General features: G+C 44.5%; 1 protein-coding gene across 3 annotated transcripts in view; it reads right to left on the reverse strand.

Annotated features, from left to right (window-relative positions):
* SFMBT1 (Scm like with four mbt domains 1) overlaps positions 1–19,766 on the reverse strand; it is a 106,413-nt gene extending 86,647 nt beyond the window's left edge. For 2 of the 3 annotated variants that reach the window (XM_079794715.1, XM_079794713.1), the window contains exon 1: positions 18,806–19,043. The gene's annotated coding sequence lies outside the window, so the exon portion shown is untranslated. Of the gene's footprint in view, positions 1–18,805; positions 19,044–19,476 lie in introns of those variants that run through there. The other variant, XM_079794714.1, reaches the window with a different exon arrangement.
* Positions 19,767–20,659: the final 893 nt, after the last annotated feature.

A 20,659-nucleotide genomic window follows, 5' to 3' on the forward strand; every position in this document is an offset into this window, starting at 1 on the left:
ATATGGATGGAAGTGTGAAAATATGCTCTGAGAAATGTTCTGAAGTTCTCCCAATAAAGGTAATAACGAAGAACTTGGAGTACCGAGATATACAACAGTGTAGGTAGGGTTCAACTACAGAATGCCTAAAGATTCCAAATTCAGTGTCTTCAGAAATACTGCACTGAAACCAGAGCATAATATTAAAAATTCCTTACCAAGTAACTCAGATAAAAATCAGCTGCCAATTAATAAAAAATATAGAAAAATTTTTCCAGAAACTGATATAATTTGTTAGCCAATCCATGCTGCTGCAAGTTTCTCAAAACCAAAATACAAAAAAATTAGCTATATTTGTAACAAGCAGTCCTGCTGGTGCGGCTCAGTTGGTGGAGCGCAGTCCCAAGCACTGAGAGGCCGTTGGTTCCACTCCCAGTCAGGGCACATGACCAGGTTGCAGGCTCAATCCCTGGGAGGGGTTGTGCAGGAAGCAGCCGATGGATGTTTCTCTCTCCCCCTCTCCCTTCCTCTCTCTAAAAAACAACGAAATATCAATTAAAACATTTTAAAATAAATTAATTAATTTATAACAAGCAGCATGCACACAGGCCTTGGGCTTTAAAGGCATGGTCAGACCTCAGATGCTTCATCTCCCAAGACTTCTGCCTCCGCCACCTCTTCTGCAACATGGGGCCGGGAAAGAATGGTGGGGCAGGTGGAAAGCTCTGCATGACTTCACCTCCAGCTCATTCGTCTTCTCTACTACATCAGTTCCGTTCTCTTCTGCATTTTCGGGGGGAGGGGAGGGTGTGGTTGTAGAACTATCTACCTTTACAAATATACTAACTCCAAAAAAAAACACAAACATTTTAAGTATTAAAAAGCTTGTATTAATCTAAGCAAACTCAGTCCATGATACCGCTTGTGGAATTAAAAACCTAGAAATAACCCAGAACATATACAAACAGAGAACCAACTGAATAAATTTTGGTGTGTGTGTGTGTGTGTGTGTGTGTGTGTGTGTGTGTGTATCATGGACTACTATTCAACCATGAAAAGAATGAGGAAGATTCATCTGTACTTGGATACATCCAAGATATTTTAAATGAAAAGGGCATTACCAATTAATCTTTTAAAGGAGGAAATTTATGTTTTTATACAAATAGAGTTTTTCTGGAAAAATACAAAAGAAACTAGGAATAGCAATGGCCTACAGAAGAGTCTGTGGGACTGGGGGTCTCAGTAAGGAGTACACTCTCTTTCACTATTCAAGAAATATTTTACTGTGTACATGTATCCCTGTTTTAAAAAAAATTAAAGAGTACTTAATCGGTTAACTGCCACGATATTTTGAATTTAATTTAAAAAAGGTCCGCCGCTTGCATCTATAGACACTTATGGCGTACAAATGGGTAAGTCTGTGGATTATGGTAGAAAAAGTGATGCCTATTAAAAGCAAACTCATCTTTCTTAACTATCTCTAAGTTCTTTGTGGCAAAATTCAAATTCAGTAAAACATGGGTGGGTGGGCAGATGGATATGGAGAGGTCTGTTTTACCCTTTTTCAAAAACAGTAACTTCAATTTCTTGCCATAATGCTAAAAGAAAAGTTATACTTGTTCTCAAACCAAGATGCAAAAATCCCTTAAATGTTTGCTCTGTTGTAATCAAAGTTTAAAAGATTTTAATATATTAAGTCCTCAACTAAAGTTCAGTTAATTACATATCATATGTTAATATTATATGCTAAGCATATTTTGAGTAAAGTTCAACTTTTTTTTTAATATATATTTTTTTTAGATTTTATTGATTTTTTACAGAGAGGAAGAGAGAGGGATAGAGAGTTAGAAACATCGATGAGAGAGAATCATCGATCAGCTGCCTCTTGCACACCCCCTACTGGGGATGTGCCCGCAACCAAGGTACATGCCCCTTGACCGGAATCGAACCCAGGACCCTTGAGTCCGCAGGCCGACGCTCTATCCACTGAGCCAAACCGGCTTCGGCATAACATATTTTTTATTTTAAATTAACAAAGAACTTTAGAATTACCAAAGAGTCCAAATTTCCTAAGCTCTCCCCAGCCAAAAATCAATTCAGTAACAATTAGAGGTTTTTCCCCCCAATAGCTTCAATTTTTAGAAACCTTTTCCATTTCCAAGCAGGACTGGCCCAGAGTAGGGGGTGGAGATTATAGGCAAAGCCTAAGCCTATCCAACCCTCTTCCACCTCTGTAGACGCCTGCCCTTGTCTCAGGGACCCCCAGGTCCTCATTCAGGTACAGCCATCTTCAATGCTCCCACCATGGTAAGAGCACTGATTCAATAACAGTGAATTCCTGCATTTGATTCTGAAGCGAAACCTGGGGCTCACGCACCTACACGTGATAGGCTCTCTTAAGTCACACCAGGGCAAAGGAAGTGCAGTTGCCACACCCCAAGCCCACCTAGAACCAGACTGCTGATTGTCTCTTTGTAACTACTACCATGAAAAGTCAAACAAATGACTATGCCCTTCGATTTGATTTTGACTAATGGAAATGCATTTGTCACAGATCTAAAGGTATGCAGTTCTCTTGGGAAAAGTGATGTTATAAATTAATATGATAAAAAAAATGAAGTTGAGGAAAGAAACTTTGCTAACCTAAAACAATCAAAATTGATATTCCATGCAGCAAAATACTGATTTCTCATAAAAAAATGTTCTGAATATTCAGAACTAAACTATAACACTACAGAAAAATCTCTGGAGTTAGAAAAAAAAATATTTCTCAAGTCATTTACAAATTGGTTGCTTCTTCATACCTCCGTTTACCATATATTTGCCATACACTGTCTTCAGTACCAGGGATGTCTTGCTGATTAAAAGACAGATCCGGTTCCTGTCTTTACGGACTTTACAATAGCAAACACAGGAACAATGCATTAGTGCAGTGGTCGGCACTCTCATTAGTCAACAGAGCCAAATATCAACAGTACAACGACTGAAATTTCTTTTGAGAGCCAAATTTTTTAAACTTAAACTTCTTCTAATGCCACTTCTTCAAAATAGACTCGCCCAGGCTGTGGTATTTTGTGGAAGAGCCACACTCAAGGGGCCAAAGAGCCGCATGTGGCTCTCGAGCCGCAGTTTGCCGACCACGGCATTAGTGTACTGTCTAGCTTTCCCACAAGGAACAATAAGGAAATAATTCTTGGAGTAGGTTTTAATATTCTCTACAGCGTAGCTTCAAAACATTTTATAATAATTTAAAATTTGAAAATTAACATATTAAAATGAAATAAAAGTAAGATAATTTCATATAGTGATACCTGCCATGAAGAAAACCAAACAGTAATGAGAAAAAGCTCCCGAGGACGGGAGGTGAGGATGTGTAGGGAAGGCTTCATGGTTGAGCTAACCCTCTCTGATGAAAAGCAGCAGTGTACTTGGAGGGGCAGAAAAAACAAGTGGCTGGATTGTGGGAAAGCAGGCAGAAAAGTGAAGGGCAGGGAACAAATCACAAAGGCCATTTACAGGCCACATAAGGAGTTTGGATTTTATTCTAATTATTACAGAAAGCCACTGATAGGCGTTAAGCCTGGAAGTAGCAAAATGAAATCTGATTAAGCATATAACAGTTCCTCCATGACACATTTTCAAGTAGAAATAATGTTACCAATGGCGGTGCTGCAGTATTGCTTCTGTACCTTTATTTACCTACCGTCTATTCTCTGCGAAGTTATGTGCAAAATAGTGGTGAGGAATAAAACAGGGTCTCTGACCTTCAGCTCACAGGCTGGTAGAGATAAGAAACACTGAACAAATGATTACAACTGTGATATTTATAAGAGTGGGATATGTACAATGCTGTGACAAAGGGTAGTTAATCGGCCTGGAAGAGTCCAGAAATACTTCACAGAATACCTGAGTCTTAGAGTACAGGCAGGGATGTCCTTGGTGCATAACACCCACACCACTGTTGGAACACAAGAATACCAAAGACTCTTTTTAAGTCATGTAAGCCCTGGCCAGTGTGGCTCAGGTAGTTGGTCTTGTGCCATGCACCAAAGGGTTGCCGTTTAGGGCACATGCCCTGGTTGTGGGCTGGATCCTCAGGAGGGGAGCAGGAGGCAGTAGATGGATGTTTCGCTCTCACATCAATGTTTCTCTCTCCTTGCCTCTCCCTTCCTCTTTCTAAAAATCAATTAAAAATCTTTAAAAAGTAAAGCATTTAAGTAAGATTATTAAGGTGGAATGGGACAAAAGAAGGAGTTAACATATAAAACTTGCAAATGTATTGCTTAAATAAGGCTTATTAAGAATCTCAATTATTTTATTTTCCTACAACACTGAAATGCAATAATCTAAATGTCACTTTAACAAGTTGGTCTGTAACTCTATTCGTGTGTGTGTGTGTGTGTGTTGCCCATTGTGAGTTGGGGTTAGAACTTCAAACATGTCAAAACTTCAAAACGAACTTCAAACACAGAGATCTTGAAAATATTCCAAATACTCTCCACCAGATTAAAAATTAAAAATTTCCTTATTTGCTTTAACGTTTTATACATGTGCATACATATATATGTATGTAACTTATGAGCCATTTGAAAGTGTAGACGACCTCATGATACCTCACCTCAAAACTCTTCAACTTGCCCTAACTGGTTTGACTCAGTGGATAGAGTGTCGGCCTGCGGACTGAAAGGTCCCAGGTTCGATTCCGGTCAAGGGCATGTACTTGGTTGCGGGCACATCCCCAGTACGAGGTGTACAGGAAGCAGCTGATCGATGTTTCTCTCTCATCAATGTTTCTAACTCTCTATCCCTCTCTCTTCCTCTCTGTAAAAAAAATCAATAAAATATATTTATTAAAAAAAAAAAAAACTCTTCAACTTGCATCTCCCAAAATAAGGGCATTATCCTATATAATCACAATGTCATTATCACACTAAAAAAAAAAAAAAAAAAAAAAATTCTTGCCCAGCCAGTGTGCCTCAGTGGTTGAGCATCGACCTATGAACCAAGAGGTCATGGTTTGATTCCCAATCAGGGCACGTGCCCAGGTTGTGGACTTGATCTCCAGTAGGAGGCATGCAGGAGGCAGCCCATCAATGACTTTCTCTCAACATTGATGTTTCTATCCCTCTTTCTTTCCCTTCCTCTCTTTGAAATCAATAAAAACATCCTATCTAATGAATAGTAATATGCAAATTGACCATCACTCCAACACACAAGATGGCTGCCCCCATGTGGTCAAAGATGGCTGCCCCCATGTGGTCAAAGATGGCTGCCCCCATGTGGACACAAGATGGCCACCACAAGATGGCCAGCAGGGGAGGGCAGTTGGGAGGGACAAGGCCTGCAAGGGAGGGCAGTTGTGGGCGATCAGGCCAGCAGGGGAGGGCAGTTGGGGACGATCAAGCCTGCGGGGGAGGGCAGTTATGGGTGACCAGGCCGGCAGGGGAGGGAAGTTGGGGGCAACCGGGCCTGCAGGGAAGAACAGTTGGGGGGACCAGGCCTGCAGGGGAGGGCAGTTAGGGGTGACCAGGCCTGCAGGGGAGAGCAGTTAGGGGTGACCAGGCCTTCAGGGGAGGGCAGTTAGGGGTGACCAGGCCTGAAGGGGAGGGCAGTTATGGGTAACCAGGCCTTCAGGGGAAGGCAGTTAGGGTCAATCAGGCTGGCAGGGGAGCAGTTAGGCATCAATCAGGCTGGCAGGGGAGTGGTTAGGGGGTGATCAGGCTGGCAGGCAGAAGCGGTTAGGGGCAATCAGGAAGGCAGGCAGGCGAGCAGTTGGGAGAGAGCAGTCCTGGATTGTGAGAGGATCCTACCGGGATCAGGCCTAAACGGGCAGTCGGACATCCCTTGAAGGGTCCCAGATTGGAGAGGGTGCAGGCTGGGCTGAGGGACATACACGCCCCGTGCACGAATTTCGTGCACCAGGCCTCTAGTCCTATATAATAAAGAGGTAATATGCAAATTGACCACTACTCCAACACACAAGATGGCCGCCCCCCTGTGGACACAAGATGGCCACCACAAGATGGCCAGCAGGGGAGGGCAGTTGGTGGCAACCAGGCCGGCAGGGGAGGGCAGTTAGGGGTGTGCAGGTCGCCAGGGGAGGGCAGTTAGGCATAGATCAGGATGGCAGGGGAGTGGTTAGGGGGTGATCAGGCTGGCAGGCAGAAGCGGTTAGGGGCAATCAGGCAGGCAGGCAGGCAAGCGGTTGGGATCCAGTAGTCCTGGACTGTGAGTCGGACATCCCTTGAGGGGTCCCAGATTGGAGAGGGTGCAGGCTGGGCTGAGGGACACACATCCCCCTCCCATGCATGAATTTCGTGCACCGGGGCCTCTAGTACTTTTAATAAATAAATAATTCTCTAATATCACCTATTATCAGGTACATATTTTTAAAATTTTAAGTACAAAGTGCTTTGTTGAGAACTTTACAGGAATGTATTTTAATAAACTGATTAAATATATTACTTGTATTTCATTATTTTATTTTTATTTCTTTGCCCCTACCCACCTCTCTACCTCTGGCAACCACCAACATATTCTTTTTACCTATGAGCTTGTTTTTTCATTTTAGAGTCTACATATTAAGTGAAATCATTCTCTATTTTACTTATTTCACTTAGCAGAATGCCCTCAAGGTCCATCCATATTGTCACAAATGACAAGATTTCACTCTTTTCTATGGCCAAATAATATTCCACTGTAGATATATAACACAATTTCTTTATCCTTCCATCCGTGGATGAACTCTTAAGTTGTTTCCATATATTGAAAATAATGCTGCAGTGAACATGGGGGTACAGATATCTTTTCAAGTTAATGTTTTTGTTTCTTTCAGATAAATACCCAAAAGGGGATTTGCTGGATCATATGGTAGCTCTATTTTTAATTTTTTGAGGAACCTCCATACTTTTTTCCATAGTGGCTGCACCAATTTACATTTCCACCAACAATGCACAAGGGTTCCCTTCTCTCCACATCCTTGACAACACATTTCTTTTGTTTTTAATATATTTTTAATATATTTTAATATATTTTGATTTCAGAGGGACGGAGGGGGGGGGAGGAGGAGGGGGAGGGAATCATTAATCGGCTACCTCCTGCACACCCCGTACTGGGAGTTGAGCTCGCAGCCCGGGTATGTGCCCTGACCTCCTGGTTCATAGGTCAATGCTCAACCACTGAGCCATGCAGTCTGGCTTCTTGTCTTTTTTATGATAGTCATTCTAACAGGAGGTGATATCTTATTGTGGTTTTGATTTCATTTCCCTGATGATTAGTGATCTTGAGCATCTTTTCATGTACCTGTTGACCATCTGTATATCTTCTTTAGAAAAAAATGTCTATGCAGATCTTCTGCCCATTTTTAAATCAGATTATTTGGGTTTTTTTGCTATTGAGTTGTATGAATACTTTATATATTTGAATATTAGCCCCTTATCAGATATATGATTTGCAAATATTTTTTTCCCATTCAGTAGGTTGCCTTTTTTTATTACTGACTTTTTTTTTTAGAGAGAGAGAGAGAAACATCGATGAGAGAGAGAAACACTGATCGACTGGTGATCCAACGCACCACCTTTTGGTGTACAGATGACACTCCAACCAACCAAGCCACACTGGCCAGGGCCAGCAGTTTCCATTTCATTCTTTGATGGTTTCCTTTGCTATTTGGAAACTTTTTAGTTTGATGTAGTCCCACTTTTTTATTTTTGCTTTTGTTGCTTTTGCTTTTGGTGTCAGAGTAAAAAATAAAATCATTGCCTAAATTGATTAGATTTATTATTACTTGTATTCCATTACTTTTATTTTTAAAATGTGATAATACTTTATAAAAATTTAGGTTAGAAAGTCAGATTTTTAAAAGTTAATTTTAAGAATATTAAAATAATTATAGTAAAACGTGGCAAAAAGTATGAAAGTGGTACATGCCAGGCTGGCATTTTGGGAGCACTGCACTGGTGGAAGGACACTCTAGGCAGAGGGACATCCGAGGAAAGGGTTACAGAAGAGCGTGATCTCAGGCTGGCGGAGAGAGGGCACCTGTGAGAAGGAGATGCGCTGGCCAGGTGCCTGGGGAGAAGCTCTTCAAGCATTCTGTGCGTCTTCCTGAGAATTCTGAACTTTACCCTGCCGGCAGTGGGATTTTTTTGTGATAAAATCAAGTTTATTTAGAAAAATCTATCTGGTCCCAGTGTGTTGGATAGACTGAAGAGGAGAGATGGGGGGCAACTAAAGGCAACCAAACAAGGTTTATATTTTTTTCACAGAAAATATATAGCATTTTAGTTAGAGTTGAACAAACCTGAGATGCTGGTAAAAGAACAAAACAAAAATAAAACCAAACTAAGTATACCTTGAATGTTCATATTGTAGCTCACTAGATTCAGGAGCAGATAACCCAAATAGAACTTAAGTTTCTAAAAATTCATAATTCCATCTCCATTTCTTTTTTTAGGATACGCTTTAAGAATAAAAATATTTTCACTTTTAGTGATATATTCAAGTTAACAGGAATTTTGTAACATTTTACAGCTTTTGTCATCTGTAATTGAATGTTTATGTTGTAGGAATGCAGCGTTAAAGAGAGTCAGCAGAGACATGTAAATTTTAAAAGGAACCCTGAGCACTTTTGAAGCATTTAATAGAGCTGGCTCTTTTTTTTTTTTTTATGATTTGAGTGAAGGTGGGGCGGGGGGAGGGGGGGTGGGAAGAGGGAGAGGGGGAGAGAGAGAGAGAGAGAGAGAGAGAGAGAGAGAGAGAGAAGCACATATTGATCGGTTGCCTCCATTATGTGCCCTGACCAGGGATTGAACCTGAAACCCAGGTATACGCCCTGACCAAGAATCAAACCCGCAACCGTTTGGTGTACAAGACAACACTCCAACCAACTGAGCACCCGACCAGAGCAGAGCTGGCTCTTAAATACCTAGTTTCATTTTCCAAAGTGGCTTTTCTTTTTCCTTGGCAAGATTCATCACTGGCACTGGTTTTATGTTTATCAGTCACACTAAAAATAAAATTTCCAAAGAAAACCAATGGGAAACGGGTGGGGTGCAGAATGGATACCAGTTTTCAAACAGGCAGAGTGCCCTCAGGGCGCTACGGACAGCAACTCCCAGGAGCTCCATTGCAGCGCTCCAGGGGAAGGCTGTAGCCAGGCGGCCTTCCTGGCAAACGCGTCCTTCAGACCCCTCCACCAGAACTCCAGCTCTATTTATGTTGGGCTTCCTAGAAAGATTGCGTTTGAACAAAGAGTCCCATAACTTTAAGTATATTTGAAAGCCAAGGAGTCAGAACTGCACGTTCTTCAGTCAGAGATCGGTAATTTCGGAATAAGATTCCAAGTTCCACAGGAAAGCGGCCAAGGGGACAAAACAAACACCATCCCTGAGGAGGAACCCAGGGAGAGACCCAGGGAGGCAAGGAGCAGCAGCTTTAGGGTAGCATGAGGGATTCTGGGTGGGCCAGTGGGCATCCAAATTGGAGCGGCCCACACAGCAGAGACAGGCACCTGGAGCTCAGCAGAAAGGTGTAGGAGGGCAGGAGAGCTTGTGAAGTCTAACTGTGGATGAAGCCACCGAGAGATGTAAAAAGAGAAGCGAGGGAAGGTTTGAAAAGGTCGCAGAAAGCAAAAAGAAAGGGTCTGCCTCGAGACTGGACTGTGTGGAGCTACTGAGGGCCACCTCAGGAGGAGTCCCTGACTCTGGGGTACTCTGTATCCAGGAGCAGAGAAGGCACAGACTGGACTGGCTGGGGGTGGTATTCTACAGAGCGGAGGCCTCAGAAAGGCAAGAGGGCCAGAGCAAAGGGCATTGGCCAGGAAGCGAATGAAATTTTAGACAATGGTCCAGGCCTGAAGGGGCTGAAACTCTGAGAGAAAAAAGAGGTCACAAGGAGGTCAAAGATGGGACAGGGAGAGTAGGGAAGCCCCTCCAGGAGGCTGGTGAAAAATACAGCATCAGAACCTAAGGTTTCACTGGTAGAGCTGCTCCGGAAAGAACTCCTTTCAGCTAACGTTAATAGGAAGCCCAGCCCTAGTCAGTTAGGCTCAGTGGATAGAGCATCGGCCTGTGGACCAAAAGGTCCCGGGTTCGATTCTGATCAAGGGCACGTACCTTGGTTACAGGCTCCTCCCCAGCCCGGGGCCCTGGTCAGGGACCCTGCAGGAGGGAACCAATCCATGTGTTTCTCTCACATCAATGTCTCTCTCTGTCTTTCCCTCTCTCTTCCACTCTTCCTAAAAATCAATGGAAAAATATCCTCGGGTGAGGATTAACAACAACAACCAAAAAAAAAAAAAAAATAGGAAGTCAAAATCAGGGTAAAGGCCAAGGGGGGGCGGGGTTGAGAGGGGAGCCCCAGGTCTGGCTGCAGGAGTCATGGAGCCCTCCTCAAGCACTCACTGCAGAGGAGGGAGGCCCACGCAAAAACGGGAGGCCAGAGGAGCCAGCCTGTTTCCCTTGGCACAGCCACGGCTGGCAATGGGGGTCGGCAACAGAGTCATTTAAAGCTTCTCTCAGTTCACCCGGGAGCTACTATGTGCCCTCGAGGAAAACCAGGTGCAGTTAAGTCTAGGGGCAGATCTAAGTTTATTTCCCAATTTGTATACAGTGTTACTTGTAAAGAAACAAAACAAAAATAATAAACATTAATTACAGTAAGAGATCAAAAGGTTCAGGTATCGTAAGTGACTGTAACAATAAAACACCCCAAGTTTTTCAAATTTCTAGCTTTTGCCACTAGACACCTACTTCTGCCCATTTTGCTCAATAATAAAAATGAAAACTAACCAAAAGGAAACAATATTACTGGAAAAAACACTACCTATTCATTTCTTTTCTTAAAAAAAAAAAAGATGTCTCTTTTAACAATTTACTTAGAAACTCCAATTCATATTTTACAAATTAACAAACTGCCTCTGGTATATAAACTAGATTTTTCAAAATATTTAACTGTCAATTCAGGAGATAATGATACACAATAAGGACAGAATGGTGTAAAAAAGGTACTCACTAGTACCCTAAGGATAATATCTTGCCTAACATACTTTCAGAAAAGCCTGACTAACTCTGGGAAACTACTAATCACTCTGATTTCCTTAAGAACTAAGTAGAATTTATCACACACACACAATCAGGCTTCATGATACTGTCACTTCTACAAGGGTTTCAAGATAGTGAAAAGTACCCTTGTCAAGAAAGTAGTGGGGGGGGCGGTGATCAAGAGGTGCTCTAAGGTGTCTGCGCTCCCCCTGGTAACATACAGTATGCAGGACACTCACCCCATGTTTACTACGCTAATGTAGATGTCTATACTAATAAAAAGGTAACATGCTAATTAGACCGGACAGCTTCCGGACAAAGCCATGGTGGCAGGGGCTGAGGCAGAGGAGATCAGGGGCGATCAGGCCGGCATGGGGGAGCAGTTAGGGGGTGATCAGGTCAGCAGGGGGGAGCAGTTAGGGGGCAATCAGGCTGGCAAGGGAAGGCAGTTAGGGGGCGGGATTGGGCCTAAACAGGCAGTCGGACATCCCCCAAGGGTCCTGGATTGGAGAGGGTGCAGGCCGGGCTGAGGGACACCCCCTCCCCCGTGCACGAATTTTGTGCACCGGGCCTCTAGTTAGAAATAAAGGAAGAAAATAATAATAAAAGAAAAAACTTATACCTCTTTAGCCGTTCTCATAGTGATTACTCAACTCATAATCCTTAATTTTGTCAACCTGCTTTCTCTCCACCTATGACTGGACATCTATATATCACAAATACAGTTAAAGTAATATAATAAATCTAAAGTATAAAGCATTAATTATATGTTATCATTATTATGTAGGCTATTGAGCCTCTTTAAATACTCACTAGTTTTCCATTAATACAGAAATGAGAGTGAAATATAGCAAAACCTCTACTAACCACACAGCGGGGGAATGAGTCATTGAATAATCTTGTCTCTCAGATAGCTGAAGGCTTATTTACAACTCTAAATACACAAACTTTTTTTGTGAACGGTTCTGGACAGAATGCTTTGACTCAGACCAACATAACACAGTAAGATATAAACTAAGACCACAAGGCTCTCTGTCCCTATCCAGATGAGATTCTGGGCCACTGGCAACCTTTGCTTTTACGCTTTCCCTGTTTTCCACATGTCATATTCTGCTTCCATCTTTCTCTTTCATTCCAATAACTGTGTCGGAACCACACCTAAGGAAAAGAGTACCTGGTCCTCAGAGCTTTGCTGGACACCTACAAAGCTCTCCCAAGGGAGGTTAAATAGTGCACATGGTTCTGTGATCTTTATTTTACCAACTATGGAAATCTTTTAAAAAATGTATTTCCTCAAAAGGAAATTCTGACACACGTGCTGTAATATGGATGACCAGTGAGGACATTATGCTAAATGAAATAAACCACTCCCAAAAAGACAGATACCGTATGATTCCACTTATATGAGGTAGCCAGAGTAGTCAAATTCATAGAGTCAAAAAGTAGAACAGTGGTTGCCAAGGGCTGGGGGAAACGGGGAATGAGGAGTCATTATCAATGGGTACAAATTTCAGTTCGGGAAGATGAAAAAGTTCTGCAAATAAATAGTGGTGACCACTGCATAACATTGTGAATGTACTAATGCCACTGAATTGTACAATTTATAATGGTAAATTTTGTGTTATGTATATTTTACCATAACTAAAAAAATTTTTAATTTTAAATAATGAAAACTTACTTCCTCATTATCTACTATGTTCTAGACAGGTGTAACATGTTAAATGTATCTGTGTTATCATCACCTAATCACTCCAAGGTTATTTTATAATGGCATAAGTAAAAATGAGCCAACTGGCTTCTTATGATTCCAAATTAACATGTACTATTTTTAACGTGGAAAGCTAATGTTTTATAGAAACTGATCCATCAGATGGAAAACTAGCAGAAACTGAGAGAAAAGAATCCTAGTCCAGGTAGCAAATTAATGTGAAAAGAAATGAAAAACCAGTGGCCTTACTATTCAGTATATATTACATAGCAGCCATCTCAAACACATCTTAAAAAAACTATTCAGGGTAAAAATATATATATAATTTGGAATTCAAATCAAAGTACTTATAAACAATTCATTTTTTCTTTTTTAAAAAAATTACTATTATTTAAATATAGTTGGTATACAATCTTATACTGGTTATATTAGTTTCAGGTGTACAATATAGTGATTCAACATTTTTGTACCTTACAATGTGATCACCCCACCAATTCTATTCATTATCTGTCACTGTGTAAACTTATCACAATACTGTTGACTGGGAAAACTCTTGAGATGTTTTAGTAACTCCTAAATTTCTCAGCCCATCTCATGTCGTCATTCCAAATACGTGATTGCCCTGCACTTGTAAGTGACAACAAACCATCTTCCGTCTCTCATCTGGGACTCTCCCCATATGTCATCTCAGACCAGAACCAACGTTCCTAGACAAAGACCAAGCAGCTACTCTCAACTGCCCTATCTGCCCCAAATTGGTCTAGTCATTAACCTTTCTCTAGATTAAGCAAAAGCTTCAAAAGGAACCTACATGCAGCACTGTATACTGTGTTAGAAATGCCACCTTACAGCCTCTCCCTGCACAGCAAAGGGCTTGGTTTTGAAGTTACTCAACTATCAAACCACAAAGTTCAAGAGGGACTTCATATCGTTTAGCACAATATATAGACTACATTTTTTGTTTTTCAATTATGTCCTTGAGTGATCATCTAAAGATAAAAAGGTGAATAAGGTTACAAAAATCTTCTTAAATAAAAGAGACTAGGAAATAATTATATACACATCTTCAGGTGCCTCTGAGTTATAGGTAAAGGTTTATAATAAAACTTCTTAAAATTTCTACAGTGAGGTCATCATTTTTCTATTAATAATTTGTCTTTGTTCTTATCCTCTCTCCCACTCTTGTGAAGTTTAAAAATGAACTTGCAACAACCTGACCATATCCTTTCTATTTTATTTTTTTATATATTTTATTGATTTTTTTACAGAGAGGAAAGGAGAGGGATAGAGAGTTAGAAACATCGATGAGAGAGAAACATCGATCAGCAGCCTCCTGCACACCTCCTACTGGGGATGTGCCTAAAACCAAAGTACATGCCCTTGACTGGAATCGAACCTGGGACCCTTGAGTCCGCAGGCCGACGCTCTATCCACTGAGCCAAACCAGTTAGGGCTCCTTTCTATTTTAAATCATTTTCCAATGAGGCTAGTACCACTTAAAAGAAGCATAAAGTCAAATCAAAATCCCACTCCCTGAAGTCTAATGGTTCAAATCTCCCCAGTAACCAAATCCCCAGAGACTTTCATCCAATTTAACAACTATGTATAATGAGAAATATATTTCTTCAATTATAAAACATCACAATTAGATAACAAATGCTGTTTACTGAAAGAAAAATTCCTGCCATAACAAAGAGGTACATTTACTGATTAAATGTTCTTTTATTCTCTCTTATTTTGAAATATTGGCTAACTGCCAAATAATTCCAGAGAGTTTCAGGAAGTTATAAGGGAAAATTTTTAACATAAAAACATTTAGCATTCAAATTGCCTGTCTATATAATGGTCTTCTGCTTTTTTGAATTATAATCATTTATTTAATGTGAACATAACATGAAGTCATCATTAAAAGGCCAATAAAACCCAGCCGGCGTGGCTCAGTGGTTGAGCATCAACCTGTGAGTCAGGAGCTCACAGTTAGGTTCCTGGTCAGGGCATGTGCCAGGTTTCGGGTTCGATCCCTGGTGGGTGGCGTGCAGGAAGCAGCCAATCGATGATTCTCTCTCATCATTGATGTTTCTCTCTCTCTCTCTCTCTCTCTCTCTCTCTCTCTCTCTCTCTCTCCCACCCCCGTCTCTCTTCCTCTCTGAAATCAATAAAAATATATATTTTTTAAAAGCCAATGAAGCTTAGACAGTTCACCTTTTCTACAGACTTTAGAGTCAAACTATATCTGCTTCGACACCACCATCTATAGCTAAGCCCAGCCTAGTGACCACTGTGAAAGCAAAAGTACTCTACAGTAGCAAGAATATTATGGATAGGCAAAGTGTATTTAAAGAGAAAAATCAGAGTTTACAAGGAAACAAATATCAAAAGAGAAATTATTTTTTCAAAGTGCTTGAAATTTTATTTTTCAATTAGAGTTTACATTCAATATTATTTTGCATTAATTTCAGATGTACAGAATAATGGTTAAACGACCATATACTTTACAATGTGTTCCCCCCATATTTCCAGTACCCACCTGCTACCACACATAGTTATTACAATATTATTGACTATATTCCCTATGAAAAAATTTGCTTTTATATGTGTTTATCATTGCACATCTTTTTAGTTGCAATATTAGTAAGTTTTCAATATCTAACAATACAAAAGTTAAGAAATCTAAAAAGAGCCACACACACATACACAAAGGTGGATCAATAACTCAATAACCAAATACTCTCTTGGCTAAGGAAGATACGAATCTTGGGGTAGAGTGACCAAATCCAGCTTAGTCGTCAGCCAATTGGCTAGCTTAGTCCCAGGAAAACACGTATTTCACAGAAGAGAATCTTTGACCTCTGTGGACTATGCCCCAGACATCCCTACCATAGGCCTTCACTGTTCCCAGCGTCCATGACACAGGTATCCACGGGGTGCAAAGCACACTTATAACCTCCTAGCCTTTCCACAGTAGAAACAAGGCACAAGAATGTTTTATTTCTTTTTTTTTAAATATATTTTATTGATTTTTCACAGAGAGAAGGGAGAGGGATAGAGAGCTAGAAACATCGATGAGAGAGATACATCGACCAGCTGCCTCCTGCACACCCCCCACCGGGGATGTGCCCACAACCAATGTACATGCCCTTGACCGGAATCGAACCTGGGACCCTTCAGTCTGCAGACCGACGCTCTATCCACTGAGCCAAACCAGTTTCGGCAAGGCACAAGAATGTTTTAAAAGGCCTTTGGGGGAGGATAAGCAAATCGTTGAAGTACTTGCTTCAGTGGAGAATATAGAACACCCAACTTCCTAGAAGCCTAATACAAAAAGGTATCTTCATCATGTTGAAATTTAAAAAAAAAATCACACCTGATATTTTAGTTACCTTTTGTTTTTATTTTTAAAGTGTTTATAATTTGATAAACCAGACAAATATCCTGCATATATAAATCAAATTAATTGCTGTCACTTAAAATGTTGTTAAAAGCTTTATACCTACATTCTTTAATTCACTGAACTTTCAAAAAATCAATTTTCTCAGCAAATTCCTGGCTTTAAGGAACTGATTCATCTACTGACCTTTAAACTCTGACTTGCTGAGAAAGTTCATGATTCAGACCTACTGTCTGCAAATATACCTGTATTCCAAAAATGGGAAGTAATAGATTAATACTGAGCCTGTGACCACAAGGACTCCCAAGAGCCACAGATCCAAACCTGGAAAGTATTGCTTCAAGCTAAAAAGTGACTTTCTAACTACAAAGTCTCCAAGGGCAGAATTTATAGTCATTTTAGATAGTAAAAACTGTAAGAATTGTTATAAAAGCATTTAGTCATGGTGAAATGACCATAATTCCAGGTGTACCACCTGTTGTCCTTCAGCTTAATTATTAATATCACCCCCTTTCACTCTCAAAAGGGTCCTGTTTTGAAGCAAAACTCATCAGTGGTGATAGAAGTCAGTGGTGGTTAACTTGGAGAGGCAGGAAGGGTTTACTGAATGGGGGGAAATGTCAAGGGAGCACTTTGGGAGGCTGAAAATGTTTACACCTTGATCTGAGTATGATTATCATATGGTTATCATATGCAAAAAGTCAGTGAACTGTACTCTTTTTTTAAATGTTTTTATTTATTTTTTATAGAGAGGAAGGGAGGATAGAGAAACATCGATGGGACTGGCTGCTTCCTGCACGCCCCCTACTGGGGACAGAGCCTAAAGCCCCAGGAATGGAACCAGCGACCTCTTGGTTCAGGGATCGATGCTCAACCACTGAGCTTCACCACCCAGGCTGTACTCTTAACAATCTTATTATAAATTAGACCTCAATTTAAAAATTTAGATAATTTAAAAAACAGACTGAAATACATTTTTAAATGTCTTTGTTCAAACAATGACATAAAATCACCCTAGATATAGCTGCCCAGATGTTTTCCCAAATGTATGTTAATAAAGATGCATACTGTGTGTGAACACTTCTATGTAGAACCTTTCAAAATAGACTGATTTTTTAATCTTGCATTTTAGCTGAGTTTTAGAACTGAAAGCACACAGAAATATAATCTATTCATCCTCTAATTTTGCAAATAAGGAAACCCATATCTATAAAAGGTAAGAGACTGCCCAAGATAAGGCAGCTAGTCAATGGCAACGCTAGTAACAGAACTGTTTCCTGATTCGGGGCCACTCCCGTTTCCACCAGGCCGTTACTTTTCTGACACTGTAAACAAATCTGAACTGAATCTACCTGTCGCCTAGAGGATCTCACGTCCCTCTCAAAACGCGGGGCCAACAGGCCCCAAAGTACACACACACACAGGCGCACTCATCTTCCTCCTCTCAAGACAGCTGGTAAGTAAACAACTACATTTTCAGGCATTTTACTTCCGATGCAAAGTATGACACCTTTAACATGCAGCTCAAGAAGACAATGCAGGGACTGACAAAGTCCACCTTATTTCCTTTCAAATCTCTTTGATGGTTACTTGGTTCTCAAACTTCATCGCTGGTAAGCAGGGCTCAAGAAACACGACTTGGGGCGGTTCACCAGCACCGCTGTACGTGACGACCCCGGGGGGTTTCCCCACTAAATAAAAACCCTGCCTGTCTCTGGCAGGAATGCCCTGCCCCACTCCCTGCACCTTACAAGACCTGTAGGTGACCTGTGCTTTCCGCTTAGTTTTAGACCCCAGCCAACAGCTGACATCTTGCGAAGAACTTAACAGAACCTACATCCTTTCCGCGGGAATTTATTTCTGTTCTCAGAAGGCGTTTCTGCTCCCCACAGAGCAGGCCTAGCTTCTCGGGGCACTGACCGCCTCTCCACAGCCTCCTTTTCAGTCTCCAAAACGAGACTTCAAGAACAGAAATCGAAACGGTCACGGACTCCCGAGTGGCCGGTCGGGGCCCGGGGCCAGCCCGCTGCGCGCGGCCCGGGGAGGCCCGGCTCATCCACCTCGCCGGCCCGAAGCAACCGGTTGCGGCGGCCTCGGTAGACGCTCCGCCAGCGCGTCGAGGCCACCTCGCCCTCCGAAGTTCGGACCAGCGCGCCCCCGGCCTCGGCTGCGGGTTCGCGCCCGGGCCTCGGAGCGAGCCCGGGGGGCGGGTCCGCGGGGGCTCGGCGGGCGGGAGAACGGGACCCGCGGGGTGGGGCGCGCGCCGGGAACTTGGGCGCCCGCCGGTGCCGCCGCTCAGCCACTTTCCTTCCACGTCCCGGGGGCTGCCGCGCGCCTAACTGCCCGCGCGGAGCTGCCATCCGCCGCTGCTCCCCGCCTCTCCCCGCCGCGGCGAGGCGCCCAGGCGCGCTCCTGCAGCCCGGCCGGCCGGCGCGCGGGGCGGCGGGGGCGCGCGAGGCCGCGCGCGGGCGCCGCGCTCCCCCCGATCGCCCCCGCCCCCAACGTGCTGCCGCCGCCCGTTGGCGCCCCGGCCCGCGCGCCCGCCGGCCTCTGCCCGCCGGCGGTTTCGCTGGCAAAGTTGCGCTGCCGCGTCGAGGGGGCGCCGCGCGGTTCCCCGCCCAGCGCCGCCGCTGCCCCCCCTTCAGGCCGCCGCGCGGGAAGGCCCAGCCGGTAGCCCCGCTTTTTTACCTGCCGGGAGTTTTCGCGCGCGCGCTCCTCGATCGCTCTCTTTTACCCCTCTCGCGCTCGTCTTCTTTCTTTCTTTCCTTCTTTTCGTTCCCCAGCACGGGCGCTTTTTCCGCTCACACCGCCCGCGCTCGCCCGCTCGCGCCCTCCTTCCTGCTGGGCTCGGCGGAGCGGGGCGGCCGGCAGCTCTCCCCGCCCCCCTCCACCGCGCTCCGGCGGAGGCGGCGGCGGCGGCGGCGCTCCGCGCTCCGACTCATTCCAATATGGCACGGGTGCAGGGCGCATGCGCCCGCGCCCCCCCCCCCCCTCACCCGCGCTCCTCCCGGCAGCCCGCGCCCCTCGCGCCGCGCGCGTGGCGCCCCCCAATCCATCGTTCCCGAACCCGCCCGCGAGTGGTTTCGCCCAGCTGGGGCCGCGCGGCATGCGAGGCGTCCGCGGACTGGGGTGCTGGGGGTCCAGCGCCGCCAGCCAACCCCGCCCCTCTTGTCACCAGCCCACAACTTGCCGCGGACACCCCCGAGGCCGTGGCGCAGGGCTCGCAGCGGCGCCTCCGGGACCCGACAGCGCTGCGGCCCTGCGCGGACGGGCCCCGACGGGGAGACGCGCCCTGAGGGAACCAGCGCCCACCCTTGTCCCTGCTCCAACCCCCGAGGGAAGGGTCCCCCGCACCTCACCTCGGTTGTGGACGGAGCCCCGAAAACCCACTGGCGTCCCCGAGTCAGTCCTGGCGTCTGGGCCGGGGCGAAGCTCACTGCTGTCGTCCGCACGTGACCGCCTCCGGCAAGATGGCATTAGCACGGGAACGGACGGAGCGGCGGCCCGATCCCAGATGAGCGCGTGTCGCCGCTGCAGAGGGCTGCGTCCGCCCGCTTGGCCCCCGTCTGGGTTCTGGCGCGTCCTTTGAGACCTGAAAGGGCATTCAAGTGCCCCCGTCCGCTAAGTCAGACTCGGGCCCTTGGCGCACCCGCTGTCTCCGGGCTTCCGCAGGAGGCGCCCTGTAAATCCGAGTTTTCCGGCCGTTCGGGGCCTCAGCGAGGGGGCACGAGACGGCTGCCGAATTCGGGCAGGAGAGCCGAGGACCCCGGGTCGGGACAGAAGCCCCAAAGTGGCTGCAAACCGGCCCCGAAACCGGAGGTGCCCACGGGTGGTTGTTGCCCAGCCTGCCCCTTACCCAGCGAGAGCAGGTGCTGGTCGGACATCCCCATCCCCACCTGCTCTGGGAAGTTCCCTCCAGAAGGGAGCACCAGCGCGGCCGGATCCAGGAATGCCCGGACTCCCGAGCCCTGCGGGAGGGGGGGGGGGGGGGGGGAGAGAAGTCTCCGAAGGGGTGCTGATGGCTTTTGCCTTTCAGGAAGGAGGAGGCGCCCACCGCAAAAAAGAGGTCTTGCGTGCCAGGCGCGGGCTCAGGCCACTTCCCACTGACCTCACCTCTGCGCTGGGAAATATTACCCCATTTGAAAAACTTGCTCAAAGTCCAGATATTTTATTTTACTTTACCACCACTGAAAAGAAGACATGACAACCAGAGAGAAAGAAAATGTAAAAAGAATAAAGTATCCATAATACTACTACAGAATGCAACTTTCACTTACAAAACATCCCATCCAAGTACGCGTTTACATTGTTGCAACTACACATTCTCTATTCTTTGCTACTCTCACGTTTTTCTTTTGATTCATTTTTAAAGTGTGCAGGTATCCTCATCCATTCAGCCAGTCTCCTAATAAGGTATATTTGGGTTCTTTACAATTGTTTGCTAATACATGCTTTAATTCTGCACGCGGGACAAATTCCTGGCAGCCAAATATCCAAGTGAAAGGCTAAGGAAGGGCAGAGTGGTCTTGCTGCTCAGTGCCA

The sequence above is a fragment of the Cnephaeus nilssonii genome, assembly GCF_951640355.1.
Source record: "Cnephaeus nilssonii genome assembly, chromosome: 17".
In the NCBI taxonomy this organism is placed as follows: Eukaryota; Metazoa; Chordata; class Mammalia; order Chiroptera; family Vespertilionidae; genus Cnephaeus; species Cnephaeus nilssonii.